A 20,986-nucleotide genomic window follows, 5' to 3' on the forward strand; every position below is an offset into this window, starting at 1 on the left:
AAAGTATGAAACACAAAAACATGCTAACCGAAGAAAGAGAAACTATCGTGCTCTACACCCTCCACCCACCCTGTGGAGCAACAGATGTCCCTTTCTCCAAAAATGTACTCAATGGGACCGTAATGTTGCAACCACACACAAGTTGACCTGCTGTGAGGAAAAACAAGTTAGTACAATTCAAACATGAAAAAGGTCATTTTAAAATCAACATGAAAAACCAAAATTCCAAAAGTATGAAACACAAAAACATGCTAACCGAAGAAAGAAAAACTATCGTGCTCTACACCCTCCACCCGCCCTGTGGTGCAACAGATGTCCCTTTCTCCAAAAATGTACTCAATGGGACCGTAATGTTGCAACCACACACAAGTTGACCTGCTGTGAGGAATAAATGAGTAAGTACATTTCAAACATGATAAAGGTCATTTTAAATCAACATGAAAAAACAAAATTCCAAAAGTATATAAAAAAAAGATGCTAACCAAAGAAAGAAAATGTATCGTGCTCTGCAGCCTCCACCCGCCCTGTGGTGCAACAGATGTCCCTTTCTCCAAAAATGTACTCAATGGGACCATAATGTTGCAACCACGCACAAGTTGACCTGCTGTGAGGAAAAAACGAGTTAGTACATTTCAAACATGAAACAGGTCATTTTAAAATCAACATGAAAAACCAAAATTCCAAAAGAATATAAAAAAAAGATGCTAACCGAAGAAAGAAAATGTATCGTGCTCTGCAGCCTCCTCCTGCCCTGTGGTGCAACAGATGTCCCTTTCTCCAAAAATGTACTCAATGGGACCGTAGTGTTGCAACCACACCCAAGTTGACCTGCTGTGAGGAAAAAACGAGTTAGTACATTTCAAACATGAAAAATGTCATTTTAAAATCAACATGAAAAACCAAAATTCCAAAAGTATATAAAAAAAAGATGCAAACCCAAGAAAGAAAATGTATCGTGCTCTGCAGCCTCCTCCCGCCCTGTGGTGCAACAGATGTCCCTTTCTCCAAAAATGTACTCAATGGGACCGTAATGTTGCAACCACACACAAGTTGACCTGCTGTGAGGAAAAACGAGTTAGTACATTTCAAACATGAAAAAGGTCATTTTAAAATCAACATGAAAAACCAAAATTCCAAAAGTATGAAACACAAAAACATGCTAACCGAAGAAAGAAAAACTATCGTGCTCTACACCCTCCACCCGCCCCGTGGTGCAACAGATGTCCCTTTCTCCAAAAATGTACTCAATGGGACCGTAATGTTGCAACCACACACAAGTTGACCTGCTGTGAGGAATAAATGAGTAAGTACATTTCAAACATGATAAAGGTCATTTTAAAATCAACATGAAAAAACAAAATTCCAAAAGTATATAAAAAAAAGATGCTAACCAAAGAAAGAAAATGTATCGTGCTCTGCAGCCTCCACCCGCCCTGTGGTGCAACAGATGTCCCTTTCTCCAAAAATGTACTCAATGGGACCATAATGTTGCAACCACACACAAGTTGACCTGCTGTGAGGGAAAAACGAGTTAGTACATTTCAAACATGAAACAGGTCATTTTAAAATCAACATGAAAAACCAAAATTCCAAAAGTATATAAAAAAAAGATGCTAACCAAAGAAAGAAAATGTATCGTGCTCTGCAGCCTCCACCCGCCCTGTGGTGCAACAGATGTCCCTTTCTCCAAAAATGTACTCAATGGGACCATAATGTTGCAACCACACACAAGTTCACCTGCTGTGAGGAAAAAACAAGTTAGTACATTTCAAACATGAAAAAGGTCATTTTAAAATCAACATGAAAAACCAAAATTCCAAAAGTATATGAAAAAAAGATGGTAACCGAAGAAAGAAAATGTATCGTGCTCTGCAGCCTCCTCCCGCCCTGTGGTGCAAAAGATGTCCCTTTCTCCAAAAATGTACTCAATGGGACCGTAATGTTGCAACCACACACAAGTTGACCTGCTGTGAGGAAAAAACGAGTTAGTACATTTCAAACATGAAAAAGGTCTTTTTAAAATCAACATGAAAAACCAAAATTCCAAAAGTATATAAAAAAGAAGATGCTAACCAAAGAAAGAAAATGTATCGTGCTCTGCAGCCTCCACCCGCCCTGTGGTGCAACAGATGTCCCTTTCTCCAAAAATGTACTCAATGGGACCATAATGTTGCAACCACACACAAGTTGACCTGCTGTGAGGAAAAAACGAGTTAGTACATTTCAAACATGAAAAAGGTCATTTTAAAATCAACATGAAAAACCAAAATTCCAAAAGTATGAAACACAAAAAGATGCTAACCGAAGAAAGAAAAACTATCGTGCTCTACAACCTCCACCCGCCCTGTGGTGCAACAGATGTCCCTTTCTCCAAAAATGTACTCAATTCGACCGTAATGTTGCAACCACACACAAGTTGACCTGCTGTGAGGAAAAAACAAGTTAGTACATTTCAAACATGAAAAAGGTCATTTTAAAATCAACATGAAAAACCAAAATTCCAAAAGTATATAAAAAAAAGATGCTAACCAAAGAAAGAAAATGTATCGTCCTCTGCAGCCTCCACCCGCCCTGTGGTGCAACAGATGTCCCTTTCTCCAAAAATGTACTCAATGGGACCATAATGTTGCAACCACACACAAGTTGACCTGCTGTGAGGAAAAAACGAGTTAGTACATTTCAAACATGAAAAAGGTCATTTTAAAATCAACATGAAAAACCAAAATTCCAAAAGTATATAAAAAAAAGATGCTAACCGAAGAAAGAAAATGTATCGTGCTCTGCAGCCTCCTCCCGCCCTGTGGTGCGAAAGATGTCCCTTTTACCCCTGGGGTAATTCATCAAGCCAAGCTAAAGTTTTCCGGGCACATAAACGTGCAGTAAGAATTATATGTGGTGTGAATTCAAGAACATCCTGCAGAAGCCTGTTTAGGGAACTAGGGATACTAACTACAGCTTCCCAATATATTTATTCCTTAATGAAATTTGTCATTAAAAATATATCACTTTTTCAAACCAACAGCTCAATTCATGGAATCAATACTAGAAATAAGAATAATCTTCACAAGGATTTAAAGTCACTTAGTCTTGTACAAAAAGGTGTGCATTATTCAGGAACACACATTTTCAATAACTTGCCAGCAGCCATAAAAAGCTTAACAACCAATGAAATTCAGTTTAAGAGAAGCCTAAAGGATTTATTGGTAGCCAACTCCTTCTACTCCATTGATGAATTTCTGAGGAAAACCAACTGATTTGTATATAAGTACAACATAACTTCTGCACAATTTCAGTGCAGTAATGTGTTCACTGAAAATTTGTGTGTGTGTGTGTGTGTGTGTGTGTGTGTGTGTGTGTGTGTGTAAGTATAATCTAACTTCCGCACCATTTCAGTGCAGTAATGTGTTCATTGTAAATAAGTATTACAGTAGTTGTATTACATGTTTCTTACCTTATAAATAAATATAAAACTTTTTCATTTTAAATTCAGTGCAATAGTATTTGTAAAATGACTCTTAGTGTTCATAAAAAAATTACGATCATTCCACTTGGGACCTGTGGAATGGTACATTAGCTTATTTGTTTTAGTTTAAATATTTGTCATGTATTGTTGTTTTTCTGACATGTTCCACATCCTGGAGGACCTCCTCACTACGGATCAATTGGAATGAAAGTAAATCTAATCTAATCTCCAAAAATGTACTCAATGGGACCGTAATGTTGGAACCACACACAAGTTGACCTGCTGTGAGGAACAAACGAGTTAGTACATTTCAAACATGAAAAAGGTCATTTTAAAATCAACATGAAAAACCAAAATTCCAAAAGTATATAAAAAAAAGATGCTAACCAAAGAAAGAAAATGTATCGTGCTCTGCAGCCTCCACCCGCCCTGTGGTGCAACAGATGTCCCTTTCTCCAAAAATGTACTCAATGGGACCATAATGTTGCAACCACACACAAGTTGACCTGCTGTGAGGAAAAAACGAGTTAGTACATTTCAAACATGACAAAGGTCATTTTAAAATCAACATGAATAACCAAAATTCCAAAAGTATATAAAAAAAAGATGCTAACCAAAGAAAGAAAATGTATCGTGCTCTGCAGCCTCCTCCCGCCCTGTGGTGCAAAAGATGTCCCTTTCTCCAAAAATGTACTCAATGGGACCGTAATGTTGCAACCACACACAAGTTGACCTGCTGTGAGGAAAAAACCAGTTAGTACATCTCAAACATGAAAAAGGTCATTTTAAAATCAACATGAAAAACCAAAATTCCAAAAGTATATAAAAAATTGATGCTAACCGAAGAAAGAAAATGTATTGTGCTCTGCAGCCTCCTCCCGCCCTGTGGTGCAAAAGATGTCCCTTTCTCCAAAAATGTACTCAATGGGACCGTAATGTTGCAACCACACACAAGTTGACCTGCTGTGAGGAAAAAACGAGTTAGTACATTTCAAACATGAAAAAAGTCATTTTAAAATCAACATGAAAAATCAAAATTCCAAAAGCATATAAAGAAAAGATGCTAACCAAAGAAAGAAAATGTATCGTGCTCTGCAGCCTCCACCCGCCCTGTGGTGCAACAGATGTCCCTTTCTCCAAAAATGTACTCAATGGGACCATAATGTTGCAACCACACACAAGTTGACCTGCTGTGAGGAAAAAATGAGTTAGTACATTTCAAACATGAAAAAGGTCATTTTAAAATGAACATGAAAAACCAAAATTCCAAAAGTATATAAAAAAAAGATGCTAACCAAAGAAAGAAAATATATCGTGCTCTGCAGCCTCCACCCGCCCTGTGGTGCAACAGATGCCCCTTTCTCCAAAAATGTACTCAATGGGACCATAATGTTGCAACCACACACAAGTTGACCTGCTGTGAGGAAAAAATGAGTTAGTACATTTCAAACATGAAAAAGGTCAATTTAAAATCAACATGAAAAACCAAAATTCCAAAAGTATGAAACACAAAAAGATGCTAACCAAAGAAAGAAAAACTATCGTGCTCTACACCCTCCACCCGCCCTGTGGTGCAACAGATGTCCCTTTCTCCAAAAATGTACTCAATGGGACCGTAATGTTGCAACCACACACAAGTTGACCTGCTGTGAGGAAAAAACGAGTTAGTACATTTCAAACATGAAAAAGGTCATTTTAAAATCAACATGAAAAACCAAAATTCCAAAAGTATAAAAAAAAAGGATGCTAACCAAAGAAAGAAAATGTATCGTGCTCTGCAGCCTCCACCCGCCCTGTGGTGCAACAGATGTCCCTTTCTCCAAAAATGTACTCAATGGGACCGTAATGTTGCAACCACACACAAGTTGACCTGCTGTGAGGAAAAAACGAGTTAGTACATTTCAAACATGAAAAAGGTAATTTTAAAATCAACATGAAAAACCAAAATTCCAAAAGTATAGAAAAAAAAGATGCTAACCAAAGAAAGAAAATGTATCGTGCTCTGCAGCCTCCACCCGCCGTGTGGTGCAACAGATGTCCCTTTCTCCAAAAATGTACTCAATGAGACCATAATGTTGCAACCACACACAAGTTGACCTGCTGTGAGGAAAAAACGAGTTAGTACATTGCAAACACGAAAAAGGTCATTTTAAAATCAACATGAAAAACCAAAATTCCAAAAGTATATAAAAAAAAGATGCTAATGAAGAAAGAAAATGTATCGTGCTCTGCAGCCTCCTCCCGCCCTGTGGTGCAACTGATGTCCCTTTCTCCAAAAATGTACTCAATGGGACCGTAATGTTGCAACCACACAGATGTTGACCTGCTGTGAGGGAAAAACGAGTTAGTACATTTCAAACACAGAAAAGGTCATTTTAAAATCAACATGAAAAACCAAAATTCCAAAAGTATATAAAAAAAAGATGCTAACCGAAGAAAGAAAATGTATCGTGCTCTGCAGCCTCCTCCCGCCCTGTGGTGCAACAGATGTCCGTTTCTCAAAAAATGTACTCAATGGGACCGTAATGTTGCAACCACACACAAGTTGACCTGCTGTGAGGAAAAAACGAGTTAGTACATTTCAAACATGAAAAAGGTCATTTCAAAATCAACATGAAAAACCAAAATTCCAAAAGTATGAAACACAAAAAGATGCTAACCGAAGAAAGAAAAACTATCGTGCTCTACACCCTCCACCCGCCCTGTGGTGCAACAGATGTCCCTTTCTCCAAAAATGTACTCAAAGGGACCATAATGTTGCAACCACACACAAGTTGACCTGCTGTGAGGAAAAAACGAGTTAGTACATTTCAAACATGAAAAAGGTCATTTTAAAATCAACATGAAAAACCAAAATTCCAAAAGTATATATAAAAAAAGATGCTAACCGAAGAAAGAAAATGTATCGTGCCTTGGGGCCTCCTCCCGCCCTGTGGTGTAACAGATGTCCCTTTGTCCAAAAATGTACTCAATGGGACCGAAAGGTTGCAACCACACCCAAGTTGACCTGCTGTGAGGAAAAAACGAGTTAGTACATTTCAAACATGAAAAAGGTCATTTTAAAACCAACATGAAAAACCAAAATTCCAAAAGTATATAAAAAAAAGATGCTAACCAAAGAAAGAAAATGTATCGTGCTCTGCAGCCTCCTCCCGCCCTGTGGTGCAACAGATGTCCCTTTCTCCAAAAATGTACTCAATGGGACTGTAATGTTGCAACCACACCCAAGTTGACCTGCTGTGAGGAAAAAACGAGTTAGTACATTTCAAACATGAAAGAGGTCATTTTAAAATCGACATGAAAAACCAAAATTCCAAAAGTATGAAACACAAAAAGATGCTAACCGAAGAAAGGAAAACTATCGTGCTCTACACCCTCCACCCGCCCTGTGGTGCAACAGATGTCCCTTTCTCCAAAAATGTACTCAATGGGACCATAATGTTGCAACCACACACAAGTTGACCTGCTGTGAGGAAAAAACGAGTTAGTACATTTCAAACATGAAAAAGGTCATTTTAAAATCAACATGAAAAACCAAAATTCCAAAAGTATATAAAAAAAAGATGCTAACCAAAGAAAGAAAATGTATCGTGCTCTGCAGCCTCCTCCCGCCCTGTGGTGCAAAAGATGTCCCTTTCTCCAAAAATGTACTCAATGGGACCGTAATGTTGCAACCACACACAAGTTGACCTGCTGTGAGGAAAAAACGAGTTAGTACATCTCAAACATGAAAAAGGTCATTTTAAAATCAACATGAAAAACCAAAATTCCAAAAGTATATAAAAAAAAGATGCTAACCGAAGAAAGAAAATGTATTGTGCTCTGCAGCCTCCTCCCGCCCTGTGGTGCAAAAGATGTCCCTTTCTCCAAAAATGTACTCAATGGGACCGTAATGTTGCAACCACACACAAGTTGACCTGCTGTGAGGAAAAAACGAGTTAGTACATTTCAAACATGAAAAAAGTCATTTTAAAATCAACATGAAAAATCAAAATTCCAAAAGTATATAAAAAAAAGATGCTAACCAAAGAAAGAAAATGTATCGTGCTCTGCAGCCTCCACCCGCCCTGTGGTGCAACAGATGTCCCTTTCTCCAAAAATGTACTCAATGGGACCATAATGTTGCAACCACACACAAGTTGACCTGCTGTGAGGAAAAAACGAGTTAGTACATTTCAAACATGAAGAAGGTCATTTTAAAATCAACATGAAAAACCAAAATTCCAAAAGTATGAAACACAAAAAGATGCTAACCGAAGAAAGAAAAACTATCGTGCTCTACACCCTCCACCCGCCCTGTGGTGCAACAGATGTCCCTTTCTCCAAAAATGTACTCAATTCGACCGTAATGTTGCAACCACTCACAAGTTGACCTGCTGTGAGGAAAAAACGAGTTAGTACATTTCAAACATGAAAAAGGTCATTTTAAAATCAACATGAAAAACCAAAATTCCAAAAGTATATAAAAAAAAGACGCTAACCAAAGAAAGAAAATGTATCGTCCTCTGCAGCCTCCACCCGCCCTGTGGTGCAACAGATGTCCCTTTCTCCAAAAATGTACTCAATGGGACCATAATGTTGCAACCACACACAAGTTGACCTGCTGTGAGGAAAAAATGAGTTAGTACATTTCACACATGAAAAAGGTCATTTTAAAATCAACATGAAAAACCAAAATTCCAAAAGTATATAAAAAAAAGATGCTAACCGAAGAAAGAAAATGTATCGTGCTCTGCAGCCTCCTCCCGCCCAGTGGTGCAAAAGATGTCCCTTTCTCCAAAAATGTACTCAATGGGACCGTAATGTTGCAACCACACACAAGTTGACCTGCTGTGAGGAAAAAATGAGTTAGTACATTTCAAACATGAAAAAGGTCATTTTAAAATCAACATGAAAAACCAAAATTCCAAAAGTATATAAAAAAAAGATGCTAACCGAAGAAAGAAAGTGTATCGTGCTCTGCAGCCTCCACCCGCCCTGTGGTGCAACAGATGTCCCTTTCTCCAAAAATGTACTCAATGGGACCATAATGTTGCAACCACACACAAGTTGACCTGCTGTGAGGAAAAAATGAGTTAGTACATTTCAAACATGAAAAAGGTCATTTTAAAATCAACATGAAAAACCAAAATTCCAAAAGTATATAAAAAAAAGATGCTAACCGAAGAAGGAAAATGTATCGTGCTCTGCAGCCTCCTCCCGCCCTGTGGTGCAAAAGATGTCCCTTTCTCCAAAAATGTACTCAATGGGACCATAATGTTGCAACCACACACAAGTTGACCTGCTGTGAGGAAAAAACGAGTTAGTACATTTCAAACATGAAGAAGGTCATTTTAAAATCAACATGAAAAACCAAAATTCCAAAAGTATGAAACAAAAAAAGATGCTAACCGAAGAAAGAAAAACTATCGTGCTCTACACCCTCCACCCGCCCTGTGGTGCAACAGATGTCCCTTTCTCCAAAAATGTATTCAATTCGACCGTAATGTTGCAACCACACACAAGTTGACCTGCTGTGAGGAAAAATTGAGTTAGTACATTTCAAACATGAAAAAGGTCATTTTAAAATCAACATGAAAAACCAAAATTCCAAAAGTATATAAAAAAAAGACGCTAACCAAAGAAAGAAAATGTATCGTGCTCTGCAGCCTCCACCCGCCCTGTGGTGCAACAGATGTCCCTTTCTCCAAAAATGTACTCAATGGGACCATAATGTTGCAACCACACACAAGTTGACCTGCTGTGAGGAAAAAACGAGTTAGTACATTTCAAACATGAAAAAGGTCATTTTAAAATCAACATGAATAACCAAAATTCCAAAAGTATATAAAAAAAAGATGCTAACCAAAGAAAGAAAATGTATCGTGCTCTGCAGCCTCCTCCCGCCCTGTGGTGCAAAAGATGTCCCTTTCTCCAAAAATGTACTCAATGGGACCGTAATGTTGCAACCACACACAAGTTGACCTGCTGTGAGGAAAAAACGAGTTAGTACATCTCAAACATGAAAAAGGTCATTTTAAAATCAACATGAAAAACCAAAATTCCAAAAGTATATAAAAAAAAGATGCTAACCGAAGAAAGAAAATGTATTGTGCTCTGCAGCCTCCTCCCGCCCTGTGGTGCAAAAGATGTCCCTTTCTCCAAAAATGTACTCAATGGGACCGTAATGTTGCAACCACACACAAGTTGACCTGCTGTGAGGAAAAAACGAGTTAGTACATTTCAAACATGAAAAAAGTCATTTTAAAATCAACATGAAAAATCAAAATTCCAAAAGTATATAAAAAAAAGATGCTAACCAAAGAAAGAAAATGTATCGTGCTCTGCAGCCTCCACCCGCCCTGTGGTGCAACAGATGTCCCTTTCTCCAAAAATGTACTCAATGGCACCATAATGTTGCAACCACACACAAGTTGACCTGCTATGAGGAAAAAACGAGTTAGTACATTTCAAACATGAAAAAGGTCATTTTAAAATCAACATGAAAAACCAAAATTCCAAAAGTATATAAAAAAAAGATGCTAACCAAAGAAAGAAAATGTATCGTGCTCTGCAGCCTCCACCCGCCCTGTGGTGCAACAGATGCCCCTTTCTCCTAAAATGTACTCAATGGGACCATAATGTTGCAACCACACACAAGTTGACCTGCTGTGAGGAAAAAATGAGTTAGTACATTTCAAACATGAAAAAGGTCAATTTAAAATCAACATGAAAAACCAAAATTCCAAAAGTATGAAACACAAAAAGATGCTAACCGAAGAAAGAAAAACTATCATGCTCTACACCCTCCACCCGCACTGTGGTGCAACAGATGTCCCTTTCTCCAAAAATGTACTCAATGGGACCGTAATGTTGCAACCACACACAAGTTGACCTGCTGTGAGGAAAAAACGAGTTAGTACATTTCAAACATGAAAAAGGTCATTTTAAAATCAACATGAAAAACCAAAATTCCAAAAGTATATAAAAAAAGGATGCTAACCAAAGAAAGAAAATGTATCGTGCTCTGCAGCCTCCACCCGCCCTGTGGTGCAACAGATGTCCCTTTCTCCAAAAATGTACTCAATGGGACTGTAATGTTGCAACCACACACAAGTTGACCTGCTGTGAGGAAAAAACGAGTTAGTACATTTCAAACATGAAAAAGGTCATTTTAAAATCAACATGAAAAACCAAAATTCCAAAAGTATATAAAAAAAAGATGCTAACCAAAGAAAGAAAATGTATCGTGCTCTGCAGCCTCCACCCGCCCTGTGGTGCAACAGATGTCCCTTTCTCCAAAAATGTACTCAATGGGACCATAATGTTGCAACCACACACAAGTTGACCTGCTGTGAGGAAAAAACGAGTTAGTACATTTCAAACATGAAAAAGGTCATTTTAAAATCAACATGAATAACCAAAATTCCAAAAGTATATAAAAAAGAGATGCTAAGCAAAGAAAGAAAATGTATCGTGGTCTGCAGCCTCCTCCCGCCCTGTGGTGCAAAAGATGTCCCTTTCTCCAAAAATGTACTCAATGGGACCGTAATGTTGCAACCACACACAAGTTGACCTGCTGTGAGGAAAAAGCCAGTTAGTACATCTCAAACATGAAAAAGGTCATTTTAAAATCAACATGAAAAACCAAAATTCCAAAAGTATATAAAAAAAGATGCTAACCGAAGAAAGAAAATGTATTGTGCTCTGCAGCCGCCTTCCGCCCTGTGGTGCAAAAGATGTCCCTTTCTCCAAAAATGTACTCAATGGGACCGTAATGTTGCAACCACACACAAGTTGGCCTGCTGTGAGGAAAAAACGAGTTAGTACATTTCAAACATGAAAAAAGTCATTTTAAAATCAACATGAAAAATCAAAATTCCAAAAGTATATAAAAAAAAGATGCTAACCAAAGAAAGAAAATGTATCGTGCTCTGCAGCCTCCACCCGCCCTGTGGTGCAACAGATGTCCCTTTCTCCAAAAATGTACTCAATGGGACCATAATTTTGCAACCACACACAAGTTGACCTGCTGTGAGGAAAAAACGAGTTAGTACATTTCAAACATGAAAAAAGTCATTTTAAAATCAACATGAAAAATCAAAATTCCAAAAGTATATAAAAAAAAGATGCTAACCAAAGAAAGAAAATGTATCGTGCTCTGCAGCCTCCACCCGCCCTGTGGTGCAACAGATGTCCCTTTCTCCAAAAATGTACTCAATGGGACCATAATGTTGCAACCACACACAAGTTGACCTGCTGTGAGGAAAAAACGAGTTAGTACATTTCAAACATGAAGAAGGTCATTTTAAAATCAACATGAAAAACCAAAATTCCAAAAGTATGAAACACAAAAAGATGCTAACCGAAGAAAGAAAAACTATCGTGCTCTACACCCTCCACCCGCCCTGTGGTGCAACAGATGTCCCTTTCTCCAAAAATGTACTCAATTCGACCGTAATGTTGCAACCACACACAAGTTGACCTGCTGTGAGGAAAAAACGAGTTAGTACATTTCAAACATGAAAAAGGTCATTTTAAAATCAACATGAAAAACCAAAATTCCAAAAGTATATAAAAAAAAGACGCTAACCAAAGAAAGAAAATGTATCGTCCTCTGCAGCCTCCACCCGCCCTGTGGTGCAACAGATGTCCCTTTCTCCAAAAATGTACTCAATGGGACCATAATGTTGCAACCACACACAAGTTGACCTGCTGTGAGGAAAAAATGAGTTAGTACATTTCAAACATGAGAAAGGTCATTTTAAAATCAACATGAAAAACCAAAATTCCAAAAGTATATAAAAAAAAGATGCTAACCGAAGAAAGAAAATGTATCGTGCTCTGCAGCCTCCTCCCGCCCAGTGGTGCAAAAGATGTCCCTTTCTCCAAAAATGTACTCAATGGGACCGTAATGTTGCAACCACACACAAGTTGACCTGCTGTGAGGAAAAAATGAGTTAGTACATTTCAAACATGAAAAAGGTCATTTTAAAATCAACATGAAAAACCAAAATTCCAAAAGTATATAAAAAAAAGATGCTAACCGAAGAAAGAAAGTGTATCGTGCTCTGCAGCCTCCACCCGCCCTGTGGTGCAACAGATGTCCCTTTCTCCAAAAATGTACTCAATGGGACCATAATGTTGCAACCACACACAAGTTGACCTGCTGTGAGGAAAAAATGAGTTAGTACATTTCAAACATGAAAAAGGTCATTTTAAAATCAACATGAAAAACCAAAATTCCAAAAGTATATAAAAAAAAGATGCTAACCGAAGAAGGAAAATGTATCGTGCTCTGCAGCCTCCTCCCGCCCTGTGGTGCAAAAGATGTCCCTTTCTCCAAAAATGTACTCAATGGGACCATAATGTTGCAACCACACACAAGTTGACCTGCTGTGAGGAAAAAACGAGTTAGTACATTTCAAACATGAAGAAGGTCATTTTAAAATCAACATGAAAAACCAAAATTCCAAAAGTATGAAACACAAAAAGATGCTAACCGAAGAAAGAAAAACTATCGTGCTCTACACCCTCCACCCGCCCTGTGGTGCAACAGATGTGCCTTTCTCCAAAAATGTACTCAATTCGACCGTAATGTTGCAACCACACACAAGTTGACCTGCTGTGAGGAAAAATTGAGTTAGTACATTTCAAACATGAAAAAGGTCATTTTAAAATCAACATGAAAAACCAAAATTCCAAAAGTATATAAAAAAAAGACGCTAACCAAAGAAAGAAAATGTATCGTGCTCTGCAGCCTCCACCCGCCCTGTGGTGCAACAGATGCCCCTTTCTCCAAAAATGTACTCAATGGGACCGTAATGTTGCAACCACACACAAGTTGACCTGCTGTGAGGAAAAAACGAGTTAGTACATCTCAAACATGAAAAAGGTCATTTTAAAATCAACATGAAAAACCAAAATTCCAAAAGTATATAAAAAAAAGATGCTAACCGAAGAAAGAAAATGTATTGTGCTCTGCAGCCTCCTCCCGCCCTGTGGTGCAAAAGATGTCCCTTTCTCCAAAAATGTACTCAATGGGACCGTAATGTTGCAACCACACACAAGTTGACCTGCTGTGAGGAAAAAACGAGTTAGTACATTTCAAACATGAAAAAAGTCATTTTAAAATCAACATGAAAAATCAAAATTCCAAAAGTATATAAAAAAAAGATGCTAACCAAAGAAAGAAAATGTATCGTGCTCTGCAGCCTCCACCCGCCCTGTTGTGCAACAGATGTCCCTTTCTCCAAAAATGTACTCAATGGCACCATAATGTTGCAACCACACACAAGTTGACCTGCTATGAGGAAAAAACGAGTTAGTACATTTCAAACATGAAAAAGGTCATTTTAAAATCAACATGAAAAACCAAAATTCCAAAAGTATATAAAAAAAAGATGCTAACCAAAGAAAGAAAATGTATCGTGCTCTGCAGCCTCCACCCGCCCTGTGGTGCAACAGATGCCCCTTTCTCCTAAAATGTACTCAATGGGACCATAATGTTGCAACCACACACAAGTTGACCTGCTGTGAGGAAAAAATGAGTTAGTACATTTCAAACATGAAAAAGGTCAATTTAAAATCAACATGAAAAACCAAAATTCCAAAAGTATGAAACACAAAAAGATGCTAACCGAAGAAAGAAAAACTATCGTGCTCTACACCCTCCACCCGCCCTGTGGTGCAACAGATGTCCCTTTCTCCAAAAATGTACTCAATGGGACCGTAATGTTGCAACCACACGCAAGTTGACCTGCTGTGAGGAAAAAACGAGTTAGTACATTTCAAACATGAAAAAGGTCATTTTAAAATCAACATGAAAAACCAAAATTCCAAAAGTATATAAAAAAAGGATGTTAACCAAAGAAAGAAAATGTATCGTGCTCTGCAGCCTCCACCCGCCCTGTGGTGCAACAGATGTCCCTTTCTCCAAAAATGTACTCAATGGGACCGTAATGTTGCAGCCACACACAAGTTGACCTGCTGTGAGGAAAAAACGAGTTAGTACATTTCAAACATGAAAAAGGTCATTTTAAAATCAACATGAAAAACCAAAGTTCGAAAAAGTATATAAAAAAAAGATGCTAACCAAAGAAAGAAAATGTATCGTGCTCTGCAGCCTCCACCCGCCCTGTGGTGCAACAGATGTCCCTTTCTCCAAAAATGTACTCAATGGGACCGTAATGTTGCAACCACACACACAAGGAAAAAACGAGTTAGTACATTTCAAACATGAAAAAGGTCATTTTAAAATCAACATGAAAAACCAAAATTCCAAAAGTATATAAAAAAAAGATGCTAACCAAAGAAAGAAAATGTATCGTGCTCTGCAGCCTCCACCCGCCGTGTGGTGCAACAGATGTCCCTTTCTCCAAAAATGTACTCAATGGGACCGTAATGTTGCAACCACACACAAGTTGACCTGCTGTGAGGAAAAAACGAGTTAGTACATTTCAAACATGAAAAAGGTCATTTTAAAATCAACATGAAAAACCAAAATTCCAAAAGTATGAAACACAAAAAGATGCTAACCGAAGAAAGAAAAACTATCGTGCTCTACACCCTCCACCCGCCCTGTGGTGCAACAGATGTCCCTTTCTCCAAAAATGTACTCAATGGGACCGTAATGTTGCAACCACACACAAGTTGACCTGCTGTGAGGAAAAAACGAGTTAGTACATTTCAAACATGAAAAAAGTCATTTTAAAATCAACATGAAAAATCAAAATTCCAAAAGTATATAAAAAAAAGATGCTAACCAAAGAAAGAAAATGTATCGTGCTCTGCAGCCTCCACCCGCCCTGTGGTGCAACAGATGTCCCTTTCTCCAAAAATGTACTCAATGGGACCATAATTTTGCAACCACACACAAGTTGACCTGCTAGGAGGAAAAAACGAGTTAGTACATTTCAAACATGAAAAAGGTCATTTTAAAATCAACATGAAAAACCAAAATTCCAAAAGTATATAAAAAAAAAGATGCTAACCAAAGAAAGAAAATGTATCGTGCTCTGCAGCCTCCACCCGCCCTGTGGTGCAACAGATGCCCCTTTCTCCAAAAATGTACTCAATGGGACCATAATGTTGCAACCACACACAAGTTGACCTGCTGTGAGGAAAAAATGAGTTAGTACATTTCAAACATGAAAAAGGTCAATTTAAAATCAACATGAAAAACCAAAATTCCAAAAGTATGAAACACAAAAAGATGCTAACCGAAGAAAGAAAAACTATCGTGCTCTACACCCTCCACCCGCCCTGTGGTGCAACAGATGTCCCTTTCTCCAAAAATGTACTCAATGGGACCGTAATGTTGCAACCACACACAAGTTGACCTGCTGTGAGGAAAAAACGAGTTAGTACATTTCAAACATGAAAAAGTTCATTTTAAAATCAACATGAAAAACCAAAAGTCCAAAAGTATATAAAAAAAGGATGCTAACCAAAGAAAGAAAATGTATCGTGCTCTGCAGCCTCCACCCGCCCTGTGGTGCAACAGATGTCCCTTTCTCCAAAAATGTACTCAATGGGACCGTAATGTTGCAACCACACACACAAGGAAAAAACGAGTTAGTACATTTCAAACATGAAAAAGGTCATTTTAAAATCAACATGAAAAACCAAAATTCCAAAAGTATATAAAAAAAAGATGCTAACCAAAGAAAGAAAATGTATCGTGCTCTGCAGCCTCCACCCGCCGTGTGGTGCAACAGATGTCCCTTTCTCCAAAAATGTACTCAATGGGACCGTAATGTTGCAGCCACACACAAGTTGACCTGCTGTGAGGAAAAAACGAGTTAGTACATTTCAAACATGAAAAAGGTCATTTTAAAATCAACATGAAAAACCAAAGTTCGAAAAAGTATATAAAAAAAAGATGCTAACCAAAGAAAGAAAATGTATCGTGCTCTGCAGCCTCCACCCGCCCTGTGGTGCAACAGATGTCCCTTTCTCCAAAAATGTACTCAATGGGACCATAATGTTGCAACCACACACAAGTTGACCTGCTGTGAGGAAAAAACGAGTTAGTACATTTCAAACATAAAAAAAATCATTTTAAAATCATCATGAAAAACCAAAATTGCAAAAGTATATAAAAAAAAGATGCTAACCTAAGGAAGAAAATGTATCGTGCTCTGCATCCTCCTCCTGCCCTGTGGTGCAAAAGATGTCCCTTTCTCCAAAAATGTACTCAATGGGACCGTAATGTTGCAACCACACACAAGTTGACCTGCTGTGAGGAAAAAACGAGATAGTACATTTCAAACACGAAAAAGGTCATTTTAAAATCAACATGAAAAACCAAAATTCCAAAAGTATATAAAAAAAAGATGCTAACCAAAGAAAGAAAATGTATCGTGCTCTGCAGCCTCCTCCCGCCCTGTGGTGCAACAGATGTCCGTTTCTCCAAAAATGTACTCAATGGGACCGTAATGTTGCAACCACACACAAGTTGACCTGCTGTGAGGAAAAAACGAGTTAGTACATTTCAAACATGAAAAAGGTCATTTTAAAATCAACATGAAAAACCAAAATTCCAAAAGTATGAAACACAAAAAGATGCTAACCGAAGAAAGAAAAACTATCGTGCTCTACACCCTCCACCCGCCCTGTGGTGCAACAGATGTCCCTTTCTCCAAAAATGTACTCAATGGGACCGTAATGTTGCAACCACACACAAGTTGACCTGCTGTGAGGAAAAAACGAGTTAGTACATTTCAAACATGAAAAAGGTCATTTTAAAATCAACATGAAAAACCAAAATTCCAAAAGTATATAAAAAAAAGATGCTAACCGAAGAAAGAAAATGTATCGTGCCTTGGGGCCTCCCCCCGCCCTGTGGTGTAACAGATGTCCCTTTGTCCAAAAATGTACTCAATGGGATCGAAAGGTTGCAACCACACCCAAGTTGACCTGCTGTGAGGAAAAAACGAGTTAGTACATTTCAAACATGAAAAATGTCATTTTAAAATCAACATGAAAAACCAAAATTCCAAAAGTATATAAAAAAAAGATGCTAACCAAAAAAAAAAATGTATCGTGCTCTGCAGCCTCCTCCCGCCCTGTGGTGCAACAGATGTCCCTTCCTCCAAAAATGTACTCAATGGGACCGTAATGTTGCAACCACACCCAAGTTGACCTGCTGTGACGAAAAAACGAGTTAGTACATTTCAAACATGAAAAAGGTCATTTTAAAATCAACATGAAAAACCAAAATTCCAAAAGTATGAAACACAAAAAGATGCTAACCGAAGAAAGAAAAACTATCATGCTCTACACCCTCCACCAGCCCTGTGGTGCAACAGATGTCCCTTTCTCCAAAAATGTACTCAATGGGACCATAATGTTGCAACCACACACAAGTTGACCTGCTGTGAGGAAAAAACGAGTTAGTACATTTCAAACACAGAAAAGGTCATTTTAAAATCAACATGAAAAACCAAAATTCCAAAAGTATATAAAAAAAAGATTCTAACCGAAGAAAGAAAATGTATCGTGCTCTGCAGCCTCCTCCCGCCCTGTGGTGCAACAGATGTCCCTTTCTCCAAAAATGTACTCAATGGGACCGTAATGTTGCAACCACACACAAGTTGACCTGCTGTGAGGAAAAAACGAGTTAGTACATTTCAAACATGAAAAAGGTCATTTTAAAATCAACATGAAAAACCAAAATTCCAAAAGTATGAAACACAAAAAGATGCTAACCGAAGAAAGAAAAACTATCGTGCTCTACACCCTCCACCCGCCCTGTGGTGCAACAGATGTCCCTTTCTCCAAAAATGTACTCAATGGGACCGTAATGTTGCAACCACACACAAGTTGACCTGCTGTGAGGAAAAAACGAGTTAGTACATTTCAAACATGAAAAAGGTCATTTTAAAATCAACATGAAAAACCAAAATTCCAAAAGTATATAAAAAAAAGATGCTAACCGAAGAAAGAAAATGTATCGTGCCTTGGGGCCTCCTCCCGCCCTGTGGTGTAACAGATGTCCCTTTGTCCAAAAATGTACTCAATGGGACCGAAAGGTTGCAACCACACCCAAGTTGACCTGCTGTGAGGAAAAAACGAGTTAGTACATTTCAAACATGAAAAAGGTCATTTTAAAATCAACATGAAAAACCAAAATTCCAAAAGTATATAAAAAAAAGATGCTAACCAAAGAAAGAAAATGTATCGTGCTCTGCAGCCTCCTCCCGCCCTGTGGTGCAACAGATGTCCCTTTCTCCAAAAATGTACTCAATGGGACCGTAATGTTGCAACCACACCCAAGTTGACCTGCTGTGAGGAAAAAACGAGTTAGTACATTTCAAACATGAAAAAGGTCATTTTAAAATCAACATGAAAAACCAAAATTCCAAAAGTATGAAACACAAAAAGATGCTAACCGAAGAAAGAAAAACTATCATGCTCTACACCCTCCACCCGCCCTGTGGTGCAACAGATGTCCCTTTCTCCAAAAATGTACTCAATGGGACCATAATGTTGCAACCACACACAAGTTGACCTGCTGTGAGGAAAAAACGAGTTAGTACATTTCAAACATGAAAAAGGTCATTTTAAAATCAACATGAAAAACCAAAACTCCAAAAGTATATAAAAAAAAGATGCTAACCAAAGAAAGAAAATGTATCGTGCTCTGCAGCCTCCTCCCTCCCTGTGGTGCAACAGATGTCCCTTTCTCCAAAAATGTACTCAATGGGACCATAATGTTGCAACCACACACAAGTTGACTTGCTGTGAGGAAAAAACGAGTTAGTACATTTCAAACATTAAAAAGGTCATTTTAAAATCAACATGAAAAACCAAAATTCCAAAAGTATATAAAAAAAAGATGCTAACCAAAGAAAGAAAATGTATCGTGCTCTGCAGCCTCCACCCGCCCGGTGGTGCAACAGATGCCCCTTTCTCCAAAAATGTACTCAATGGGACCATAATGTTGCAACCACACACAAGTTGACCTGCTGTGAGGAAAAAATGAGTTAGTACATTTCAAACATGAAAAAGGTCAATTTAAAATCAACATGAAAAACCAAAATTGCAAAAGTATGAAACACAAAAAGATGCTAACTGAAGAAAGAAAAACTATCGTGCTCTACACCCTCCACCCGCCCTGTTGTGCAACAGATGTCCCTTTCTCCAAAAATGTACTCAATGGGACCGTAATGTTGCAACCACACACAAGTTGACCTGCTGTGAGGAAAAAACGAGTTAGTACATTTCAAACATGAAAAAGGTCATTTTAAAATCAACATGAAAAACCAAAATTCCAAAAGTATGAAACACAAAAAGATGCTAACCGAACAAAGAAAAACTATCGTGCTCTACACCCTCCACCCGCCCTGTGGTGCAACAGATGTCCCTTTCTCCAAAAATGTACTCAATGGGACCATAATGTTGCAACCACACACAAGTTGACTTGCTGTGAGGAAAAAACGTGTTAGTACATTTCAAACATGAAAAAGGTCATTTTAAAATCAACATGAAAAACCAAAATTCCAAAAGTATGAAACACAAAAAGATGCTAACCGAAGAGAGAAAAACTATCGTGCTCTACACCCTCCACCCGCCCTGTGGTGCAACAGATGTCCCTTTCTCCAAAAATGTACTCAATGGGACCGTAATGTTGCAACCGCACACAAGTTGACCTGCTGTGAGGAAAAAACGAGTTAGTACATTTCAAACATGAAAAAGGTCATTTTAAAATCAACATGAAAAACCAAAATTCCAAAAGTTTGAAACACAGAAAGATGCTAACCGAAGAAAGAAAAACTATCGTGCTCTACACCCTCCACCCGCCCTGTGGTGCAACAGATGTCCCTTTCTCCAAAAATTTAATCAATGGGAACGTAATGTTGCAACCACACCCAAGTTGAGCTGCTGTGAGGAAAAAACGAGTTAGTATACTTCAAACATGAAAAAGGTCATTTTAAAATCAACATGAAAAACCAAAATTCCAAATGTATGATATACAAAAAGATGCTAACCGAAGAAAGAAAAACTATCGTGCTGTACACCCTCCACCCGCCCTGTGGTGCAACTGATGTCCCTTTCTCCAAAAATGTACTCAATGGGACCATAATGTTGCAACCACACACAAGTTGACCTGCTGTGAGGAAAAAACAAGTTAGTACATTTCAAACATGAAAAAGGTCATTTTAAAATCAACATGAAAAACCAAAATTCCAAAAGTACGAAACACAAAAAGATGCTAACCGAAGAAAGAAAAACTATCGTGCTCTACACCCTCCACCCGCCCTGTGGTGCAACAGATGTCCCTTTCTACAAAAATGTACTCAATGGGACCATAATGTTGCAACCACACACAAGTTGACCTGCTGTGAGGAAAAAACGAGTTAGTACATTTCAAACATGAAAAAGGTCATTTTAAAATCAACATGAAAAACCAAAATTCCAAAAGTATGAAACACAAAAAGATGCTAACCGAAGAAAGAAAAACTATCGTGCTCTACACCCTCCACCCGCCCTGTGGTGCAACAGATGTCCCTTTCTCCAAAAATGTACTCAATGGGACCA

The sequence above is a fragment of the Schistocerca americana genome, chromosome 11 (assembly GCF_021461395.2).
Source record: "Schistocerca americana isolate TAMUIC-IGC-003095 chromosome 11, iqSchAmer2.1, whole genome shotgun sequence".
Lineage (NCBI taxonomy): Eukaryota > Metazoa > Arthropoda > Insecta > Orthoptera > Acrididae > Schistocerca > Schistocerca americana.